The sequence below is a fragment of the Lutra lutra genome, chromosome 1, assembly GCF_902655055.1.
Source record: "Lutra lutra chromosome 1, mLutLut1.2, whole genome shotgun sequence".
NCBI classification, from domain to species: Eukaryota; Metazoa; Chordata; class Mammalia; order Carnivora; family Mustelidae; genus Lutra; species Lutra lutra.
The window spans coordinates 17,062,243-17,069,298 of NC_062278.1; the positions used below are offsets into that span (position 1 = coordinate 17,062,243).

At 35.8% G+C, this 7,056-nt stretch overlaps 1 pseudogene; it reads left to right on the forward strand.

Moving 5' to 3' along the window:
• The first annotated feature begins 2,656 nt into the window (after window positions 1–2,656).
• Window positions 2,657–2,748, forward strand: LOC125089299 (uncharacterized; annotated as a pseudogene).
• Window positions 2,749–7,056: the final 4,308 nt, after the last annotated feature.

Genomic DNA, 7,056 nt, shown 5'->3' on the forward strand with positions numbered 1-7,056 from the left:
AATTAGTGCTTAAATTTTGGATGTTACTTGGATAATCATTATTCCTAAACACACTGGTATACCTGACTTGACTGTCTCTGAAGGTATCTTAGAAATCAAATAAATATGAGCAAAAGAAGAGGCAGTAACTGACCAGTAGTTTGAATTGGATAGAATCACTACCTCTGAAAATTCCAGTATTCTAGAGAGAATGCGGAGTTTCTTTTCAGTCCTACTGCTAACCTTTGCTTAAGGAGACAGTCTCATGAAATAGATAAAACCACAATTGTCAGGGAAAAAAAGGTAATGAACAAGAGAAAGTTGGAGGTATGTGCCCCATTTCCATTTGTAACCACCCACAAAGCCTGAGGACATAGCTGTCAGACTGTGAATAATAACATGCTCCTGGAAAATGGTGCTAAATGATATCGTACCATGTGGGTTGATCACTACTATCCAATCAGGATCTCTTAAGTAATGTGAGAAAATTTTGTGCTGGGGGTTGTGTATTGCATTGTTTTTCAAGTTGAGTTTAGTTGAGGCTTGAGGGCTGGCATATACAGTGAATATAAAATTCCCTCTCAAAGTATGGAATTCTTTCAGGGAAATATTTCAGCAATGTATGAGGTATAATCCTGGCCAGAAGCCTGTGATATTAAAGCCAGATTAAATTGTTACTAACTCATATGCTAAATCCATAACTTTGACTATAACTTCACAAATTTTATAGTATATAGTTTTTTTTTTAATTGAGAACATTTAGTTTCAAAATTGGTATAACATAAATTTAATGAACTCACTAGAAATTTCTTCTGAGCCTTCTAACTAACACTAATGTTACTTTGTCACATTCCCACATCATATATTGCAGGTATATTGAAATCCTAGCATTTACTACTTTTGATTTGATTTGATTTTCCCATTTGATTTCCACACAACAACTATGTGATGTGCGGTAGTTAAGGAAAGTGATTTGGGTTGAAAAAAGTTACTTTCCAAGGTCATCCAGCAGATAATTGTGATTTAACTGGGGTTAGAATTCAGATCTTTGTATATTTCAAAACATTAGTATTTATTTATATAAGCTTGCACAAGCAGAATTGAAAGATTTTCTTTGAATTTTTGTTTACAAAAACAAATCAGAATGCTTGACATGAGAATATTACACTTTAAAAGGTTTAGATGTTTGTTTTCTTCTTTTAAAAAAAAATGCCTGATATTCTTTGTGAACTTTATATTCCAACACGAACTGTAGAGAGATCTGGATTTTTATTCATGGACTACTGAAATAGCTTTTTGTTATAATTATCTTTTATAGAATTCTTTTTTAATATGAGGGAAAAATTCTCACTGTCTTACTTTAGCTTTATTTTGAATAACTATATTTGCATCTTAGAATATTTACAAAAGTTTTGTCACTAGAAATTTGGAGTAAGATTTTCAATTCTTGATTGTTTAAGATAGTAGGGACTAGACATTTTCCCAAAAATGTTTCATGAGTTCCAACTCTAAAAGCGAAATAAAAGTTTACATGTCAGTAATTGTACCAACCAAATGTAATTAAACATAATGTACTAAAAATAGACTTCTAGTGGATACATTTTTTTAAATATTTTATTTATTTATTTGACAGACAGAGATCACAACTAGGCAGAGGGGGCAGGCAGAGAGAGAGGAAGGGAAGCAGGCTCTCCGCTGAGCAGAGAGCCCGATGCGGGGCTCGATTCCAGGACCCTGGGATCATGACCTGAGCCGACGGCAGAGGCTTTAACCCACTGAGCCACCCAGGCGCCCCTAGTGGATACATTTTGAATGAATCAATGTAAGAAGACTAGATATTATAATGAAGGAAGAACAAAGCAAAATCTCGATCTTTCTGTTACCTTTGTTTGGATGCTTTAAAATTATCTCATAAGGATTAGTAAAGACAGCTATAAAAAGCCATGCTTTTTGGGGTGTCTGGGCAACTCGGTTGGTTAAGTGTCTACCTTAGACTCAAGTCATGATCCCAGGATCCTGGAATCAAGTTCCAGCATGGAGTTTACTTCTTCCTCTTTCTCAGCCGCTGCCCCCGTTCCTGTTTGCTCTTTCTCTCTCTCTTTCATTCACACTCTCAAATAAATAAATAAAATTAAAAACAAAACAAACAAAACAAAACTATGCCTCTTTAGCAGGCTTGACTTGCTCTCCTGCTATAGCAATGACACATAAGAATAAGTTTCTAAGGGAGACTTAGTTTCCATTATTGCATGGATCAAGATTTACATTTTTAAATGTGTCAAAATGGCCTGCAAGAATTCCATATTCTAACATAATTATGATTGAGGATGTTGAAGAAGATAATTTCTTATGTGTGGATTGGTACTACCCTAAAATAAAATGATGATTTAGAACATGGGTCCCAAGTATTCATTTCATTTTGAATTTCTTCCCAATAATCTCAAAACAAGTGATAATATGGGAAATCTAACCACATGATTCATAATTTCATTGTGGTTTATGAACTTGTATCAAGAATTTGAAGAGTTTTCAAGTGCATTTTACATCCACAGCTTACATTTACAAAGTAAATTCAAGTCCTAGACATGAAAGATAAAATTATGAAATGTTTTCAATGAAATCAGGAGAAAATTATGTCTTTGTAGTATTAAAGGCTTTTTAAAATTTTATTATTTGTATCGCTTCTCGGCCTTTTGGCTAAGATCAAGTGTAGTATCTGTTCTTATCAGTTTAAAATTTTATTATTTGTTATTTATATTTTTATTTCATTTTTTTATTTTTATAAGATTTATTTATTTGAGAGAGAGAAAGCACATGGGGGAGGGGTAGAAGGAAAGGGAGAGAGAGTCTTAAGCAAACTCTGTGCTGAGTGTGGAGCTTGTCATGGGGCTGGATCTCACGACCCTGAGATCACAACCTGAGCCAAAGCCAAGAGTTTGACTGACTGAGCCACCCAGGTGCCCCAAAGCCTTTTGTTTTTTAAAGGAACAAAGGATAAGGAAAAATTAGTAATTTCTATATATTAATAAATATCATAAAGGATATGAAGAAAGTTACTGAATACTATGCCAACAACTATGTGATCAACGAAGAATTATTACAGAGAACATATAAAGAACTCCCACAAATGAGTAAGTAAAAGACAAATAGTGCAATATATTAATTGGTAATATGCATAAACAGACATTTCAATGAATGGGTTATAATTGTATGAAAAGATTTCAACCTCTTTTGTAATCAGGGAAATTCCAATTAAAACCACAATGAGATGCCATTTCACACCCACCAGATTGGCAAAAATTAACAAGTCCAAGTACATGCAGTTTTGGCAAGAATGTAGAATAACGGGAACTCTTACAAAGTAGATAGGCTGTGCATTAGTGAAAACATTTTTGAAAGCAATTTGGCATTATCTAATGGAACTTGAAAATGTGAAGTGTGAATGCATAATCCCACTCCTGGGAATTTATCCTAGAGAAACTTTGACCTTTGTTCACCACAAGTCATGTAATTGAATGCCAAATGCTCATTACAGTGGCATTGTTTGTACTGGCCAAACAAAGGGAGGCAAACAAATGAACAAATTAACAATATACCAGAACCACAAAGATGCATTGAGAAGAAAATAAATTAATTGACTGTGTCACATTCTCATAATGCAAATCTGTCTGTAGTAAAACATGATGCATTATCGCTATTGGTAACTAAATCATCATCAATCACAGAATCTTACAAACATTATGCTGGTTATTAATAAGCACGTTGCAAGAAGAACATAGAAGTTAAAAATGAATATTTCAGTTGTGAGGCCATTACTGATTTGGGGGAGGGGTAGACAGCAGAGAAGGAAGAGATGAAATGAAGGATGGATATAAAAGAATTTTAGTAGTATCATTAAAGTTTGATTTTTCAGACTCATTGATAGGTATTGAAGTATGTATTATACTTTTAAAGAGTTAACTATGTTCAGTATTGACAGGTATTTATAGTTTCAGAATTTAATACAAAATTAAACTAAGTTAAACAGATGTTTCAGTACTTTTTTGCCATACCACAATAGCTTACCTTGAGCAATCAACATATTCGTAGATTTAGGAGACCACCTGCTATAAAGGAGTAAAAAGAGGGTTAGTTACCAGCAGTAATAAAGGAGAAGACATATGTGATTTCTATTCCTTTCACACTTCTGAGCCCAGGTCAGTTCAGATTTGGTCAGAAAAGCAGAAGCCACTTGGGGTATTTTGAGTTGGAAGAGACATCTGCAGGTAATAGAAGGACTTGCAGTTATGGCAAGATCTGGGGGACTGAAGGGGAACCAACACCAATGATCCCCTGTACGTGCAGGTAGGGAGTGGGCGATTCTCGAGAAGGTGCTCAGAAAGCATTGACAAAACTCACACAGTCAAGTGTGGAGATCAGGGAGCTACATTACCAGAGATTTTGGTTCATTACACATGATTTTTTAGTTTCCCATGGGATTCTGAAGCAAGACATATACAGCTAAATTATCCAGAAACTGTTATAGATGATTATTCTTTTACGACACTCTCGATCCCATTTAAGATATTATAAAGCAATATTAATATAAATATTAATGCATTGTCTTCAACAGTGGCACTAATTTGCATAGTTTCATTGGAAACCAATGTTTTTGGCCTAGTTGACAACCCCTCAATCATCAGTGGCTGCCTTTATGTAAAGCCTTCCCTTCTTTTACCTTTTTCCTGAGGCTGTAAATTAGAAATAAGGCAGAATTATTGTGGCTACCCTGACCTATCAGATTTTCCACACAAGTTCCCTAGATTAGATTCCCTAGATTAGACCACACAAAGGCCTATATACAACTCAGAATAGCTACTGGAATTTACAAATTGTTGCAACATGTCTCTATATAATTTAAGCTATTGAGAAAATTATGTTTTCATTGAAACTTGCCTCTGGTTTCATTACAAGGTGACAATTCCAACAACCACTCTGGTCTGATGTCTTACCTTTCAGGAGCACAGAAAATTACTAAATAGAGGTTCGGGATCAAGCTCTATATATACCTATACTGACGTCACACCAATGAATGTATCTGTGAATTAATAGAATACTCACATTTAAAAAAAAAAGAGTGCTAAACTGAGGGTTTGGAGGGAAGGGGGTAGGGGTTGGGTGAGCCTGGTGGTGGGTATTAAGGAGAACACATATTGCACAGAGCACTGGGTGTGGTGCATAAACAATGAATTCTGGAACATGGAAAAGAAATAAAATAAAATAAAATAAAATAAAATAAGATGAAAAACATATTCAAAATATCAAAAAAGAGTGATTTTCAAACTAAAAAACTCTCTCCTAGATTAAAGAATGCCAGTGAAGTTTACTAGTTTACTCTCCTACTCATTAAGTACATTTAACTCAGTTAATTGATAAATAAGCTTATTCTACTCATTAAGAAACAAACTCTAATAAAAATAAAACAGTAGAGAGGATTCAGCTTCATTTATCTCTAAAATTATCAGCATACTTAAATTTTTCTAGCTTAAATTCTGATAAAAGAACAAGGAGATGAAAAAAAAAAAGAACAAGGAGATGAATATGGGTATTTAAGTTAGATTTTTGCTAATCAGGATAATGATTATAACTACTTGGAAGATCTCAGTGTTCAACTTAAGTTCCAAAAGATTTTTATCATTTCATCCATCCCTATAAGGCAGGTTCTTTTATTATCCCCATTTTACAAACAGCAATGAACTTGCTTAAGATCTCAGAGTTTCTAAGAAATAGAGCTTTGGTTGAGACTATGTATTGACTCACAGTAGAATATCTGGGGTGTCCCATGAGAGGTACATCCTCTGTGGTCATCATCACATTTTCCCCCAGCTAGATTCTGGGGAGCTGCACTTTGGGGCGGTCTCTCCTGGGCCAGAAAAGCATCTCAAACCGATGGACTTTGTTTAAAAAACCAACCATTGAATAGAGAACAAACTGACAGTTACCAGAGGGAGAGGGGGGTGGGGGGATAAGAGAAATAGGTGGTGGGGATTAAGGAGGACGCTTGTGATGAGTGCCAGGAGTTGTATGGAAGTGTCTAACCACTCAATTCTACACCTGAAACTAACATTATACTGTATGTTAACTAACTGGAATTTAAATAACAACTTTAATAAAACCAACTAGTAATACTTCAGTATTAACTGTGTAAACCCACACATTTTTTTCTGGACCCAGAAACCTCTGTTTTCTACAGTCCTGTCTAAACTCACGCCTACCTTCTTAATTTTGGCAGCTTAAAAACGGAACAGTGCACTTCATGATTCCTCATTTGGATGGAATTTTTTCCTGTACTCCCTGCCCTGTTCTGCCCTCTGTGATCCATGTCCCAACCTGTAAACCTTGACCATATTTCACCCCTACTCCCTTTGGCCCTCCAAACACAAACTCTAACTCCTACCCTGTGCCCCTGAACATTCCTTTTTCCGTTTCTTGGCTGGTGGCCCACCAGCCTGGCCTGACCTCCAGGGCTGACTTTCTTGGCTTGTTTTTTTCTGGTGGTTGTATTAAGTCTGTTATTGATATTGAAGGGATTAGTAGTCTGGGAAATTGTATCTGCTATTTGAATGTCACACACCTAATACATGGATATCACTTTTTTTTTTTTAAAGATTTTATTTATTTATTTGACAGAGAGAGATCACAAGTAGACGGAGAGGAAGGCAGAGAGAGAGAGAGAGAGGGAAGCAGGCTTCTTGCTGAGCAGAGAGCCCGATGCGGGACTCGATCCCAGGACCCTGAGATCATGACCTGAGCCGAAGGCAGCGGCTTAACCCACTGAGCCACCCAGGCGCCCTGGATATCACTTTTTAAAGTATTTTATATATTGTGGCAATGTGGCTGAATGAGTAAAGACAGAGAAAGAAACTAGATTCAGCCTGGCAAGGTTCAAATGCAGCTTGTTGACTTTCTAGCTCTGTGATCTTAGACAAGCTTCTTTGTCTGTCTTTCTTTCTTTCTTTCTTTCTTTCTTTCTTTTTCTTTTTATAAGATTTATTTAATCTTTAAAGAGAGAGATTGAGCAGGAGGAGGGGCAGAGGG